Source organism: Sus scrofa, chromosome 14 (assembly GCF_054392235.1).
Source record: "Sus scrofa isolate SSC_HxYL_T2T_F1_AM1 chromosome 14, Sscrofa_HxYL_maternal_Yorkshire_Landrace_v2.0, whole genome shotgun sequence".
In the NCBI taxonomy this organism is placed as follows: domain Eukaryota; kingdom Metazoa; phylum Chordata; class Mammalia; order Artiodactyla; family Suidae; genus Sus; species Sus scrofa.
In genome coordinates, this window is record NC_139396.1 from 7,111,270 (window position 1) to 7,126,502 (window position 15,233).

Sequence of the window (15,233 nt, forward strand, 5' to 3'; positions counted from 1 at the left end):
GCCTGGGAACCTCCACATGTGGCAGATAATATCAAAAAAAAGGAAAAAAAAAATAATCATTGTGTTCCAGTCCACTCCTAACCTGGGATCCTGGGTTCAAGTGCCAAGCTACCGTGCAGGTTGATTCAAGTCCCACTCTCAATTTTGGCTGGGTTGAAGTCCCAGCCACGGAGTTTCACTACATTCCCCACATATACAACATAAATGGATTGTACACCCAAACAAACAGACCCCCATAATGACCAAACATGGCCTTTATGCATAGGCAGATAATCCAAGTCCACCATTAGACACACAATCCCAAAACTCATGGGTGAAAACACCATGTGCCAAATATTCCCCTGAACACTAACTTACAAACACCTAAACACCAACTCCTTGAGTGTGCCTCTGTTACATCTCAAAACCCTTCAAATATAACACTCACCCTTAAAAACGTTCACCAAAACACAGGCATGAACTCCCCTTATACACACATATCCATAGACCTAACCAACCCAGATATCTGACCACCCACCAGACTCCCAACAACCTATTAAATATGTATGAACCCCATCTAGGCTTGTGCATCATTCATGATTTACATCAGACTACAAAGAGATGGTGAGCACTACATTCAGGAAAGTTGTCCCCACCATGGACCCAAGCATGCCTTTTGAATATGAGCATTGACAGTAATTTTTATGTTCTGAAGGAGACACCAATGAAACTATGATCATGTACCTTGGCTCTTCACTGATTTTCCAGTGACCTGTGCAACTTCCTGGGAAGTGCATGAGGGTTTTCCAATTGGAAATGTTTCTGTCTAGCTTTCCTACTCTTGAGAAATGCATGCTGGAATGGCACACATTTGAATGGCCCACAAACTTTATGCACCTGCTTCTGGAGGCCCTGCAATCACTCAAGTCTTCATGCAGCCCGACCCACAGTGCTGCCAATAAACTGTGGTGGAAACACTGCTCCAGACCTTAACTCCATGCTGGCATGAACCCACACAGAGGAGGGCCCAGATATCCTACAGAGTGAAAAAGAGTGCTGAGGGCTCACACCCAACACGTGAAAAGTCCCCATATGCCTTACCAGGGCCTTCACAGAATTAAGCAGAAAGGCTGCCATGACTGGCCCCACCCCCAGGCGGGCCACCCGTTGGGAAACCACCCTTTGCCCTCATGCATGCACCACTGGCTTCCCAAGCAGACCCGCCTCAACAGATGCTAGGAGCGGTTGGTGGAGGGTAGTTCCTGCACCTGACAGCCCTAGCCACTAGTGGAAATGTGCATGCTTGCTGGCATGGGATGTGTGAATACCTAGCCCAGGTATTCTTGCAAGAGAGGAATATAATGGAGAATTGACATGCTCTGGGGAGTTTTTTGATATGTCTTCTCATTGCGATCTTTCTGACCTTCTCCTCTTCAACCTGTCTCTTGTGAGATGATCTCCCACATTCAAATTGCAAACTTGAAAACCGTCCATTTAGATATGATCCCCATGAAAGAGTTTGGAGAGCTCCAGCCTAAGCACGGTATCCTCAATTTGGGCCAAGGGCATTCATGCCCTTTGGGCTGCAGTTCCTTAGTTTTGCTTACTGTTTTTTCTAGAAATCTTAGGTCCTTTTACCTAGCAAGCCTTAGGGTTCCATTAAAAAGAATTTCTAGCAATGAATTGTAGACATGGAAAACACTCTGACAGAACTTTCTCCTGTTTCCATGCCTAGAGCTTTTCCAAATGCATTTGTTCTACTCGAATGTTTTGCTCTCCGTGTAGTTAGTTAATGCATGGAAGTTTTTCAATAAAGGTTGATTCATAGGTGTTTCCTTTGTAAGGTTTTGGTTATCCTTGTGAAGTAAACTTGACAATCTTGGCCAATTATACCACAGCAGGTAATTTGGGAACAATTGTACTCTCCCTCCCTACTTCTTTGACTACATCACAGAATTTCCGTTGGCAATCAACCAACAAATAAATAGGAGCAGATTCAACTTACTGACCTGACATTGTCATACTTTGCAAAGAAATGTGAACCATCAGGACCGTTCTCCGGTTAGCTGCAACGTTGGAGCATTTCTTCATCAACAGGATACCTCTCATGAGCCCTTACATCTAACAACACCCAGAGCTCCCAAGGGCACAGACTTGAAACCTCCACAAGACACAAACCTGGAATCTCTCAGTGCCTTTAAATTTCCATCAGCAAGTGGGAGATTACCTGTCTTCTGATGCTTGTGATCCATTTCCAGAGATGTTTCTCCTCAGCTGTCAGTGCCTGCCCTGAAGCTCTCTGCAGGAATAATCAGAGATAAGGGTCCAAAAGACATTGAGACACCCACATCCATGACTGGTTTTCCCTAATTACATTTCAGCTAATTTGATTATCTCTGCCTCTAGGATGTAGGGTTTTGAGGTAGGAAACAAAAATTGATTGCAGATTGGGAATGTCACTTTTCCACAATGTGATTTTCTATCAGGGTCCCTGAGAAGATACATTCAAATACTATATCAGAGCTATGAGTGAGGATCTTACAAATAATCGGTTGAATGCCTGAACAAGGGGAGGAGACAACAAGGAGCCTGCCCTTCTTGAGAGCCTGGGTACAATGCTTGCCTCACCAATCCTCCCATATGAAGTTATTGGTTGAAAAACAATTAAAATTTTCATTATAAGAGCTCAAATACAGAGAAATATTTCCAAATTGTTTATTTTTTCAATCCCCCATCAAGAGGTACTTGATAGATAGCTCACCATGATATTGCTTCAAAACCTCTCACCTCAGCTTCTCACTCTCTTTTGAGTCCATTTTTCTTTGCAAGGGCTAAGAAGCTTCTGAAGCATCTTCCCAAGTCTTTTTCTCAATGTGGGACACTCCTTCTAAACCTCTCTTGCCTTCCTCGACACCCTAACATCAGTAGGAATTGTAGTGGTGCTACAGCAGAGAATGAATTTCACCTCCCAAGAGATTTGGTTGCAGTCCTATTAGGTTTCCACACCTTATCTCCCTTGGCAAGTTTCCTAATTGTCCTCTCTTCTCACCACACAAAACATGAATACTCATTCATATCATTAGGAGAGTGTAAGGTGACATTAATTCCCAACATGAAAATAAGAGTCAGAGAACTGTTTCTCATTTGTGTCTCTGTTTTGTTTTCTAAGGGATGCAGATGGGACCATAGGTAATGATGAGCCTAGATTCTAAAGTGGAAGGTTCTGGGATGCAGACAGGAAATTCACAAGCCTATAAGCAGGGCTTGAGGGCCAGGACTTAGATGGGATTGGCTTTGTCCAAAAGGAGAGTGGACATTGGTGGATAAAATACTGGCACTCTCTCAAGGTGCACATGCATTTCATGGGTAGTTGATTTTTGAAATCCTAGAAATACAAGAAGTTTCCAATGTGGCTCAGCAGAAATGAACCTGGCAAGTATCCACGAGGATGTGGGTTTGATCCCTGGCCTGCATCAGTGAAAGAAGGATGTGGTGTTGCCTTGAGCTATGCTGTAGTTCACAGACACAGCTTGCATCCCATATTGCTGTGGGTGTGCATAGGCCTGCAGCCGTAGGTCCGATTTGACTCCTATTCTGGAACTCACATATGTTGCAGGCCTGGCCCTAAAAAGGAAAATAAATAAAAGACCAAAAAAAAAAAAAAACCAGATCTCTGGGATATTTAGTACATTAACTTGTCTTCTTGTCCCTTATTTCTGTCCTTAACCCCACGAAGCACAAACACTCAATCCTATATCCTGCCTCTTCCATTGACATTTCATCCTGCAGATTTGGAGTCCCTTTGCCATTTTATTTTGGGTTGGACCAAAATGCACACTTCAGTTTCTAGTCCAAGTTCTCATCCTCTCTAGAACTGCTCACTACTAAGCGCCTAATATGTTACCCTTTTTGGCTAGTCTTGCCAGATAAATGCTGATGCTGAGGGAAAGGTAAATTTCAGATAAATAGGGAAAGAACTTTCAGTAAAGATATGTCCAAAATGTTGCATAGGACAGAGTTAAGGCTAAAGGCAGGCACTGTGTATAGGAAATGAAAAATTCAAATGGAGCTGGATATTTACTTTTGATATTGCCTGGCTTTGAACACTCTGTTCTTTCAGTTCCTTGAATTTCAAGAGAATGTAGAAACTCCCATAATAAAGGTTAGTCCAGTAACAGAGGAGCCACAATGGCAGTATGAAGGTGACAAAAATAATATACTCAGATATACGGAGACAAGATTTAATTTTCTATTTTTCCTTTTTACTTGTTTTCAAGATGAACTCTTACCTTATAATTGTTAAGTTTTCCATTGCAGTTGATTTACAATGCTTTGTCTATTTCAACTTTACAGAAAAAGGACCTTGTCATACAGACACACACACACACATATATACACATATATTATACATATATAATCGCTTTCTCACATTATCCTCCAACATTTTACATCCCTGTGCACATTTTAATTTTCAGAGACAAAGAAATAATTTTTGAAAAGGCAAATGGATTGCATTCAATGTTCCTTGCCCAAAAGATCTCTGAAAAGATGTGAATGAAACAAGTATCTCTGATTACCAGTGGGAACGAGGACTGTGTGGACAGGGGAAAGAGGGGGGAGGAGGACTCAACACTGCAAATTCTATCTCGCACAAGTGGATTGTGATCCCTGAGAAGGGAAGATTTGTTGAAAATGTTACATTCAAACATTTAACAGGGAAAAGCTCCAAGACTTACCAGCAATGTCATCATACGGGAAACACGTCAGACTGATCTCTGGTCTCGGACATGTGGGCTGTGCAGCGGCTTTTTGGATAGACTGGGCCTTTCCAGCACAAAGGAACATGAGGAAGGTGGGTCCTGCTGGATGCTGGTTGGCACACAAGACGGCTTCCTTAGGAAAGACGGACACATACCAATCACAAATGGTGGGTCTGCTGAGAGAAGCCAAACCATAAACATTGGGTTCCAGGTGGCCATGAAAACCCAAGTGGTTATCAGATGATAAATGGTGAATTTTGTTCAGAAAGTCTGGCCTCTGGGGAAGGGAGCCTGGAGCCAGTACGGAAGCAGAGGGGGTTGAAGGACAACAAACAAGTTGATGAATAACAAAGGGAAAAGGAACATCAAGACAAACCTCAGTGCTGTGACTCTGAAAACCACACATTCATTGCCCTATGAGGCACTCATCAATTGTCTGGCCCCTGCATAAGGTGGAAGAAACATCTGGTTCTTGCCTCCCTGCAGAGGCCAGCATGGAATGGCACCCCACCCCCACCCAGGCTCACCTGCCCTCGGCCCCTCCCCCACTGCAGAATGACTGGAGGCCTGCATTCTACTGTTGAGATTCAAACTTGGGCTCCTTTACTTGCGTCCTGAGCATCTGTTGGGGCAGGTCCCTCGCTGGGTCCTGCTCTTGACTGTCCATGTTGAGTCCACCAGCCCATGGTGGTCCAGGCCCATGCCTGTGGGAATGGCTTCAGAAGGCGATAAGCCTCTAGACAGGGGCTGTTTTCCAAGAGAAAGGGCCTCCCTCAAATCCCTGTGTTTCCGTTGGGACCCTTCGCTGTGGACATGGAGTTGGACTGAACGAGAGGAAGGCGACAGCACTGCACCCCAGGGACATCTCAGCTGGGGAGCCTGTAGAGACCTGAGGCTGCCCTGGGGAGGACAGCTGCTTGGAGGTGGTTCAAGAGGCCTTGCTCTGGTTGGGGAGGCAGGATGGCAGCAGGCAGGTTGGTGGTTTCTAGAAGGGAGACAAGCCACTTGGAACGTGTATGTAGCCAGTGTCCTCTTGCTATTCAATTTTATAACAAAACTTACTAATTTCAACCAATAGAGGTGAGTCGTTTGAAACAGGAAAAGATTAAATTTTAGAAAATTTGTAAGAAATGACATCTTGTGGAGTTCCCACGGGGGTGCAGCAGGTTAAGCATGTGGCATTTCCACAGTTCCAGCTTAGGTGGGATTCAGTCCCTAGCCTGTTTCTCTATGCTGCAGGTACAGCCAAAAAAAACCCCAGAAAACCTGACATTTCACTGTACTCCTGCCTACAGAATCTAGGCAGAGACGCTGTTTTCACAACTAGACAATTAATTGTTATCCCTAAGGCATTCATTCCTTAACAGTTCTAATCTTTTATATGTATTAATCTCTCTTTAAGAAACATAAGAATCTTGCCAATACCTACGGTTTTATCAATGAACCCATTTTATCAACTGTCAGTGCCATGGCTATACATGTAAGAAATCTAAAATATATATGTGTGTATTGCACATCCCGAGTTTGCAATTTTTCTGCCTTTTGCTTCTTAGGGCCACACCTGCAGCATAGGGGAGTTCCCAGGCTATGGGTCTAATCAGAGCTGCGGCTGCTGGTCACAGCCACAGCCACAGTCACAGCAATGAGGTATCCAAGCCATGTCTATGACCTATACCAGAGCTCACGGCAATGCCGGATCTCTGACCCATTTAGTGAGGCCAGGGATCAACCCTGCATCCTCGTGGATACCAGTCAGATTTGTTTCCACTGTGCCACAACAGGAACTCCTTGGGTTTGCTATTTTTCATATCATACTCTCCCTCCCTCAATCAATCCAATGGTGCTGTGGGGTAATCAGTCCTGACACAGACACCTTTCCCTCACAGAGCCCTGTTCTGGACCCCATACCCACTTCAGCCACCCCTCTCTCCACACTCCTTTCTGCAGTGAGCTGCTCTAGGCCCCACCGGACAGCTGCTAACATACTCTACATGGATGAAACATCGCAGTAGGTTATGTGACAGCAGGTTATCTGGTAGAGCTGCATGAACCAGAGGGACTCAACTCTTGGCCACGCTCAGGCTGCACACACCCCAAACACTTTGCTTCCTGATAGCAGTGACTTTCAAACAAGATTCTTACTCAAGTCCCAGAGAATAATGCAGACATGGGTGCTAGCTGCATGTACATTTCATAAGAAAGGACTTATGATCTTAGAATAAATCTAATCACACATTATAAAATTCATCAACCAATAAGTGAATCATCTGGGGGACATCTACAGTACAAATACTTTCATCTCAGTCTTTCAGAGGTTTCTTTAAATAGTTTTGGAATTTATTTGACCAGGGGGAGGGGTTGGTCAGGGGATTTAGAAAGACCCCATCACACATTCCCCATCGGACAACAATGTCCTGGAAGGCAGCAACAATGGCTTCCTGCCACCAGCACAAGAGCAACAAGACTAGGGTCAACTCTGCACCCCCTGAAAACATGCCCAGTAACTGGTAGAGAGTATTTATGCTCCAAAAATATGAGGCTTCCTCCCCCAGTACGAGGATACTCCAAGAATCACTCACAGAGCCCCATCCTCTCAGTTTACAATGAAGAAACAATGGCTGGAAGAAGTGGAGTCATTGGACCAAGGTCACCCAGTAGCTTGGAGTCCAAGTAAATACATTTATTTAGCAAACAAGGGTCTGGAAACCAGTGCAGTAAAGTCCTCATCATCAGAGTGATTTTATTATTCCTCAGCCAGCCAGCCAGCCATATATTTGTTCTATTAAACTTTCACCACACAGCCTTGGCTTTAATATTGTCACATGCATTCCTCTTCTCTCCCCAGAAGAGTGATGCTCTTTGAGGCACAAGATTCCCTCCAAATTCCATGTTAACAGTCCAGGAGAGCCTGGCTCTGCTGGGTGAGGAAGGACCACCACCTGACTGAGTGCTGCTGGTGGCAGCAAGCCAGCTGAGCAATGCCTCAGGTCCTGAGTGGACTCACTGGGAAGGCTGGTCTTGGTAATCATCAGGGGCTGTCGCAGCAGCTGCATGTCTGTCATATCCACATTAGGTGTCCAGGGCTGATTGAGGGGCCAGAGTGTGGGAGGAGGCTGAGTGTTGGCTGTACTCTTAAGACCTAGGAGAGGTACAGGACAACACCCACACCCTCACTTCAACACTGGGAGAAAGCCTGAGACCAAAGTGAACCATGAAGGTCAAGGGTGGATGCTGCAGGAATAAGGGGATAAAGCTCTGTCTTCCTCATTGAGCACCCTTGCTGGGTAGATCTCTCCTCTGGGACTGTGACCCTCTCTCTGTAAACCAAACTGTCACCAGTCTGAGGTCTTATGTGAAGATGGATCTTCCACATATCAAATTAGGTTTTAGGCTTATCAAGCATCTTCTTGGCACATACTTAGTGGGATGACATTAGTGATGGGGGCCAAAACCCTGCTGTAAGCCATGGTGCTCCATGGCCTGCAGGGTCCTTTGGTGGGGGAGAACTGTTGTCCAGTGACTGCAGGGGCCTACTTGCCATGGGCAGAAACCCAGGATGTCAGTCATCACATATGTGTTTCATCAGAGGGGTCACGTGCTTCATGGTACGCAAACCAGGAAGGAGCATGTGCCAGGAGCTAGGATGCAAGGGCAAGGCTGTCTGAGAACCTCAGTTACTGACCGCAGCTGCATTTTCCACGGGCCACATGCTGTTGGAACTAGACTTTGGTGCAAGCAAGTTTAGAGGGGTTCTCCATGGTGGGAGCTGTGTTCTCTCCTGATGGCACTCTGCCCATGCCAGCCTTGTGGTGTGAAGACAGAATGAGGATTGGGTGGGCTGTTTCTCAGCTGTGAAAACTGCATAAAAGGAGCTGAAACTCAGACATTCAGGCTTATGGACTGTCAGTGAGACCATGCTCCTTGCCTCTGATCCTTTCCTGCTTCCTCATCCTATTTCTTCACCAGTGAGCCTGAAAAATAGGCATGGATATAGGAATGGAGGATGGAGGCTCCAGCCCAGCAGCACAGTGGTGCTGACCAGTGAGGCATGGAAGTCCTCATGTGATGCCGAGGCTCATCGTCCAGCATAGATGCAGGCAAAGCCCAGTGAAGATTTCAAAGTCAAGAGGAGAGTGTACTCAGAAGGCTGTGCCTGGACATCTCTGACTCTAGAATGAAGCTTGCTCAGAGGCAGAGGGGAAACCAGTCAGTTGGTTAGAGAAAAGCCTTTAGCTCTGCCACTTAAACTAACAAACTTACAAATTACCTGACAGGCTTTGGGACAACACGAGGAAGCCTCGGAAGACTAGGGTCAACTTCCTAGCAAGTTTTGTCCTAACAAGAGGGGGAGGAAGCCCTGTATTTTAGCAAATAGCTGGGAGAGGAGGAACGAGCCAAGTGAAAAGGCAGATGAGGCTGGCAGCCCCGGGCAATCTTCAAAAAATTACTGGGAGAAACCCAGGGGGAGCGAGGAAGCTGTTGATGGGAGGTTCTGTTCCTGGTGGGGGTGGGGGGGTGCTGTTCTGCTGCAGAACTTGGAAAGCTGAGTCAAGCCATGGTGCTTGATTTAGCTTGGCTTGGTCTTTCTCAGGTGGAGCATTTGACAGGCACCTGCAGAGCTCTCTCTGGACCCCAGAGAGCTCAGACTACAAATCATCATTAGCAAAAGGTTCACAGCTTAGGTTAAGAAATGAGAAGGGACTAGGTCCATCGTCAGCAGATGAAGAAACCAGGAGGCACTCTTTTCCACACAGAAGCCAAAGACAGCAGCCTTAAAATGTCTTGGGCCAGTTTGAAGAATTATAGGGAAAAGAGCAATGGTTGTAAGGAAAGCAGGGCCCTTAATTTTGTTTGGAAGCTGCTTATTATAATTGCAGATTCCATCATCATCTGGGGTGTGGGAACCCTTGAGAATAGAAAAGGGGATTTCGGAAGTTTTAACGCACAGCCTATACATGGTGAAGAGATAGGAAATGCCATGAAACCTGAAGGTGCCACCAATGCAAGTTACACACTTATTAGCTGACAGTGGGGCTTTGGATGCCATTTTTCAGGGCGAAAGGCAGTCTGTCTAAAGGGTAGAAGGTGTCCCTAGAACATAGAAACTCTGCACCACAACCCATTGACCGGAGACAGCTTTTAATTGACCATGGATGTTTGAGGCTAGAGTCTGGTGAAATTATGCACTTTTAATGGCAACTTGGAGGAGCTGAACCAGGACATGCGCTGCTCTTTTCTCTCTTTGACTCCTTGTCCATTGTCCTCCTCTACACACTGCAAGCCATCTGCCATAGTCTGTAACTGGTGACAACTGTGCAGATTTAAACTGCAGGAGAGGCATCAGGCTCTGCAAACTCCGCTTTTCCAAAATCGCTGTTTGGACTGTAAGCTGACCAAATAGACACATTTAGGATTTGGGCTCCTGTTTCCCAGCCAGAAATGCAGGCCTGGGAAAAGATGCTTCTCTATCTTGACACAAAGCTTTGTCTTGACAATTCATTGGAGCGTTGAGAAAATGGAACACAGAAGTCTCAGAGTTGGTGCAGCCCAATTTGGAAGCACTGGGAGGCTCCACATCCATTCCGGGGAAAATGAATTATGCTGCAGGTTCCGAAGAAGATCCTGACATTATCAGGAGCCGCTCTCACTAGGGCCCTCTGGTCAGGACCAGCCAGAGGAAGAAAAAGGAGGAGAGAAGAGATGCTTTTCCGGTATCTTAGGTCTTGAGTTGATGATGGGAGGGAGCTGGGTGAGAAATTTTACAAAGTTATAACACATTGTTACGATCCCTCACCTCGTCAGCTCCTGTCTGCTTGACAAGGACAATATCCCTTCAGGAAAATATGAAATAAAATGGTAAGTGGCCTCACGATGAAGTTACCTGAAGCAATGGCCTGATATGTTACAGAGTGTTGGGAGCAACATTAAAAAGGCATTTGTAACTGGCCACCTCCATGGCTCCAAGTGGAAGCTGATGCAGGCCTTCTCAGTCCCAGGGCTTTTGTGAGAGTTGGCCCCTCATGACCACTCTTGGCAAGCCAGGCCTGGGGCCCTGGGGACCCCACCAGGGAAAAATTCCTTTTAAAGAGTCACAGCCCCTCTAACATGGACATTCTAGCAAGAGTCACGACTGGGCAGAGGGTCAGAGGCATTCGCACCTGTGAGAGGAGGAAGGAGGAGCCCAGCACCAAAGGGGGCTGGAAGTTGGCGACTGTCACCACAATAATCTAATTATTACTCTGCTCCTGTCCCCTCCTGAATAACTTTTTTATTGAAGTAGAGTGGATTTCCAATGTTGTGTGTTAGGTGTGCAGAAAAGTGATTCCATTATACCCCTGCATGTGTATATCTAGTCTTTTCCAGATTCGTTTCCATTACAGGTTCGTACAAGATGCTGATAGGTTGTCTATTTGATATTTAGTAGTGCTGATACCGTCCTCAATCTACCATAACTGGGCCCATCTGAATGACACCCAACACCGCTCCTTCCTGAAGGCTTTCCTCTCAAGATGGATGCCTGTCAAGATTCCTGTGCTGTGTGACAGCCCTCTCACTGCTGGCCCTGCAGTCAGCCCCTTCTCCACTTCCTCTAGCTGTCCTCTCACCTCATCACCACCCACCCCGCCTTATTCCCACCTCATTACCGACCTCCCACTTCATCACATCTGTCACCATCCCATTGTCACCCTCCTCCTTCATCCCCATCCTCCCACCTCACCGCAGATCTCCTAACCACCCTCTCAGCTCAACTCCACCATCCTCCCACCTCATCTCCGTACTCCCACCTCATCGCTGTCCTCCCCACTTCATCACTGGCATCCTCCCACCTCACCACCACCCTCCATCTCATCACCAACCTCCCACCTCATCACCATCCTCCCCATCTCACCACCACCCTCTCATCTCATCTCCGTCTTCCCCACCGCCCCCTCACTCCCTCAGCACCACCACCTGCTCCCCACTGGCTCTTCTGGCGCCCTGGACTCCTCTGCCCCTCTCCTCAGGCCTCCTTCTCCTCAGCAGTTCAACTGTCACCTACAAAGCCCATTAACAATTCCCTGCTCATAAACGTACAGTCTGGGAAATAAAGCAAAGTCTACCTTTTCTTTTCCTTTGTGCTTGGCCGGGTTTCAGTTGCTTGCAGGGCGCAGTGCAGAGACACCACGCCTGCACTGCAGACCCCAGTTAGGGAAGCAGCTGCGCCAGCCGTTAAAAAACTAAGGGTTCCTGAGGAAACTAAGAGCAACACCGCCATTCAAGATGGCAGCGGACTGTGAACTCGGCTGTGCCTGGGATTGGGTGTGAGTCGTGTGCCCCGCCTCCCGCGGCCTGCCGAGGCCCCGCCCCCCGGGCACATTGCCAGCCGAGGCCCCGCCCCCCCGCGCTCGGCCTGCAGAACCCGCGCCCCCCAGTCACATAGCCTGCTGAGGCAAAGCCCCCCGGCAGAGGGCCTGCAGAGGCCCCATAAACCTGGCACATGGCCTGCCGAGGCCCCGCCTCCTCGCGCGCGGCCTGCCGAGGCCCCGCCCCCCGGCCACATTGACAGCCGAGGCCCCCACCCCCACCCCACCCCACCCGCGCTCGGCCTGCAGAAGCCAGGCCAATCTAGCACACGGCCGGCCGAGGCCCCGCCTCCCAGGCACAAGGCCGGCCGAGGACCCCCTGTCAGCGCCCGGCCTGCGAGGCCCCGCCCCCCCAGGAAACGGCCTGCCGAGATCCCGCCTCCCTGGCACGCGGCCTGCCGGGGCCCCGTCGCCCCAGGAAAAGGCCTGCCGAGGCCCCGCCTCCCTGGCTGGGCCTGCAGAAGCCGCGACCCCCAGTCATATAGCCTACCGAGGCCCCGCTCCCCCCGCGCGCGGCCTGTCGAAGCACCACCTCCCCGCGCGCGGCCTGCCGAGGCCCCGCCCCCCGGCACAGGGCCTGCGGAGGCTTCTCCTCCCTGGCACGCGGCCTGCCAAGGCCCTGCCTCCCTGGCACATGGCTTGCCGAGGCCCCGCCTCCCCGCGCGGGGCCTGCAGGAGCCTCGCCCACCTGGCACTTGGCCTGCCCTGGCACCCCCGCCCCGCGCGCGCGGCCTACAGAAACCTTGCCTACCTGGCACTTGGCCTGCTGAGGCCCCGCCACCCCGGCACACGGGCGCCGAGACCCCGCCTCCCCGCGCATGGCTGGCCCAGGCCCCGTCCCCCCAGGTCAAGGCCTGTATAGGCCCCGCCGCCCCCCGCGGCCCCCAGAAGCCGCGCCCCCCAGTCACAAAGCCTGCGGAGGCCCCGCCCCCCCGGCACAGGGCCTGCCGAAACCCCGCCTCCCCGCCCGCGGCCTGCAGAAGCCTTGCCCACCTGGCCCGTGGCCTGCAGAGGCCCCGCCCCGTCCGCCCGCGTCCGGCAGAAGCCGCGCCCCCCAGTCACATAGCCTGCCGAGGCCCCGCCTCCTCCGCACGCGGCCTGCTGAAGCCCCGCCTCCCCCAGGTCGGACTGAAGAAGCCGCGCCCCCCAGTCACACAGCCTGCCGAGGCCCCGCCCCCCTGGCACCTGGACTGAAGAGGCCCTGCCTCCCCGCAAGGCCTACTGAGGGGGGGGCCCCCCCCCACCGTACAGGGCCTGCTAAGGCCACGTCTTCCTGCCGAGTCTGCACCCCCCGCCGCCACCCCACACCGCCTGCAGTGGCTCTGCGCCCCACCGCCGAGCCCCAGCGCGCCTGCCTTGTCACCTCGCCAACACCACCACCCCCCCCCCGCCCCCCACCCCACCCCCCCCCCCCCCCCCGCCCTCTGCCCATGAACTGAGGAGACACTGTGAAGCTCCCAGGCCCGCCTGACTGCAGAGTGCCTGCTTGGAACTCACAGCCCCATCTTCGGGTGATGGAGAATGCTTTCCTTTCCTTCGCTGGGCTGGAGCCACGAGGGCAGGTGGCCCCTTGATGCGGCCCAGCTGGAAAGTGTCAGGAGCACAACTTCCACCTGGTCTCTATGCCTACTGCTGGAAGCTACCGTGTCCAGCTCCCTTGGCCCATCCCCAGCTCTACCTGCAGTGGTTACCCTCTGCTCCCCACTGCTGGCCGGGTCCCACCTAGGCCACCATCCCGGGGCCTCTGGCCGCTCACAGTCCCTCCCTGCACCTGCTCCCTCCAGGCCTCTTCCACCTTGTCCTCTGTCCCCCACAACCACACTGTTCCCACCCCTCCCTCACTGGTCCCCAGCTTCAGTCTCATCCACTCAGGTGTCCTTTCCTCCTTCTGGTCCCTCTCTGGAGCACACTGCCAGGTCCACCAGCAACACTCGGTCCCCATCTCTTGTTTGTTTTCTCTTTTCTCCACTAGAATGTAAGCCCCAAGCAGGGATTTTACTCTCCTTTCCTCTTTGCTGTGTTCCCAGTACCTCGAATAGTGTCTGGCGTGAGCTGAATGCTCCATAAACACTTGGTGAGTGAAAGGTGATGTGATGTGATGTGATGTGACAAGACAGTCCTGATTGGGAGAGGAGAGAAAGGTGACCAGTGGTGAGCAGTCCTCAGGGAAGTGCTGACCCTTTCATGAGTGGGATGTTGGTGACAAGGTAACCAGACTCTCCCTGAGGAGTAGATGGGAATGTTTTGATTGCTCACCAGAGAGTCAAAGGGCATCTAAAGAAATTGCTGAGAATTTTGCTAAGTACAGTGCTTTTCGCTTGGTAGATGCACAAGGCAACTAACATATATAGCAGCTACCAGCTTAAAAGCAATACTACCAGAATTATATAAAACTATATTTGAAAGTTTCCTTTAATAACATCTTGGGGTTTTTTTAAAGTCTAATTTTGTTCTGCAAAAGGGATGAGGTGTTGGTTCCTAGTAAAATAAGTCTACTTCCTCAATGTCTTTATTCCCATATACTAGATCTTATAACTACACTGGAGCTAAAAATTGCAAAACATAATTTCCACATTTGGCCGATAAAATCTAATGTACATTTAGCGTGTTTTACTTTACAAAGCCAAAGGAAAAGAATGTAGGTTTTGGGACCTGGATACTTGCATTTGAAGAGTGTATCCGACATCCTAGCCATTCTGAACCTTGGTTTCATCAACTGAAAAATGGGAATCCTGTTGTGTCTAGAACCAGTATAATTTTAGTGACTAACAGCGTGTGCTACGGGTAGTACATGCTCCAGAGTGCTGCTAACAACCTATACTTTCTCAGTTACTAAAATCCCAAACAAAACGGCCTACCTAATCTTGATGCTATTAAACAATTTTTAGGGGTTGTGATGCTATCAAAACTCAAAAATTCTTTTAACTCTGAAAACCCAAATCATTCATAAAAACCATCCAAAAAGTTTTTATGCAAATGAGTCAGCTTTGAAGTGGAGAAGATATAAAGCACATATTGCATTATCTCCTGAATACTTTCATAAAGAACAGGGCTCCTGGAGTTCCCAACGTGGCTCAGTGGAAATGAATCTGACTAGCATTTCAGAGGACACAAGTTGGGTTCCTGACCTCCCTCAGTGGGTTATGGTTCC

General features: G+C 49.5%; 1 protein-coding gene across 2 annotated transcripts in view; it reads right to left on the reverse strand.

Annotated features, from left to right (window-relative positions):
• The window catches only part of LOC146396272 (uncharacterized), a 93,509-nt gene extending 80,524 nt beyond the window's left edge, over nucleotides 1-12,985 (reverse strand). The window contains exons 1-3 of one of the 2 annotated variants that reach the window (XM_084996796.1): nucleotides 12,834-12,985; nucleotides 4,716-4,872; nucleotides 2,207-2,278 (exon numbers count right to left, since the gene is read on the reverse strand). The gene's annotated coding sequence lies outside the window, so the exon portion shown is untranslated. Of the gene's footprint in view, nucleotides 1-2,206; nucleotides 2,279-4,715; nucleotides 4,873-9,861; nucleotides 10,485-11,839; nucleotides 11,967-12,833 lie in introns of those variants that run through there. The other variant, XR_014827770.1, reaches the window with a different exon arrangement.
• Nucleotides 12,986-15,233: the final 2,248 nt, after the last annotated feature.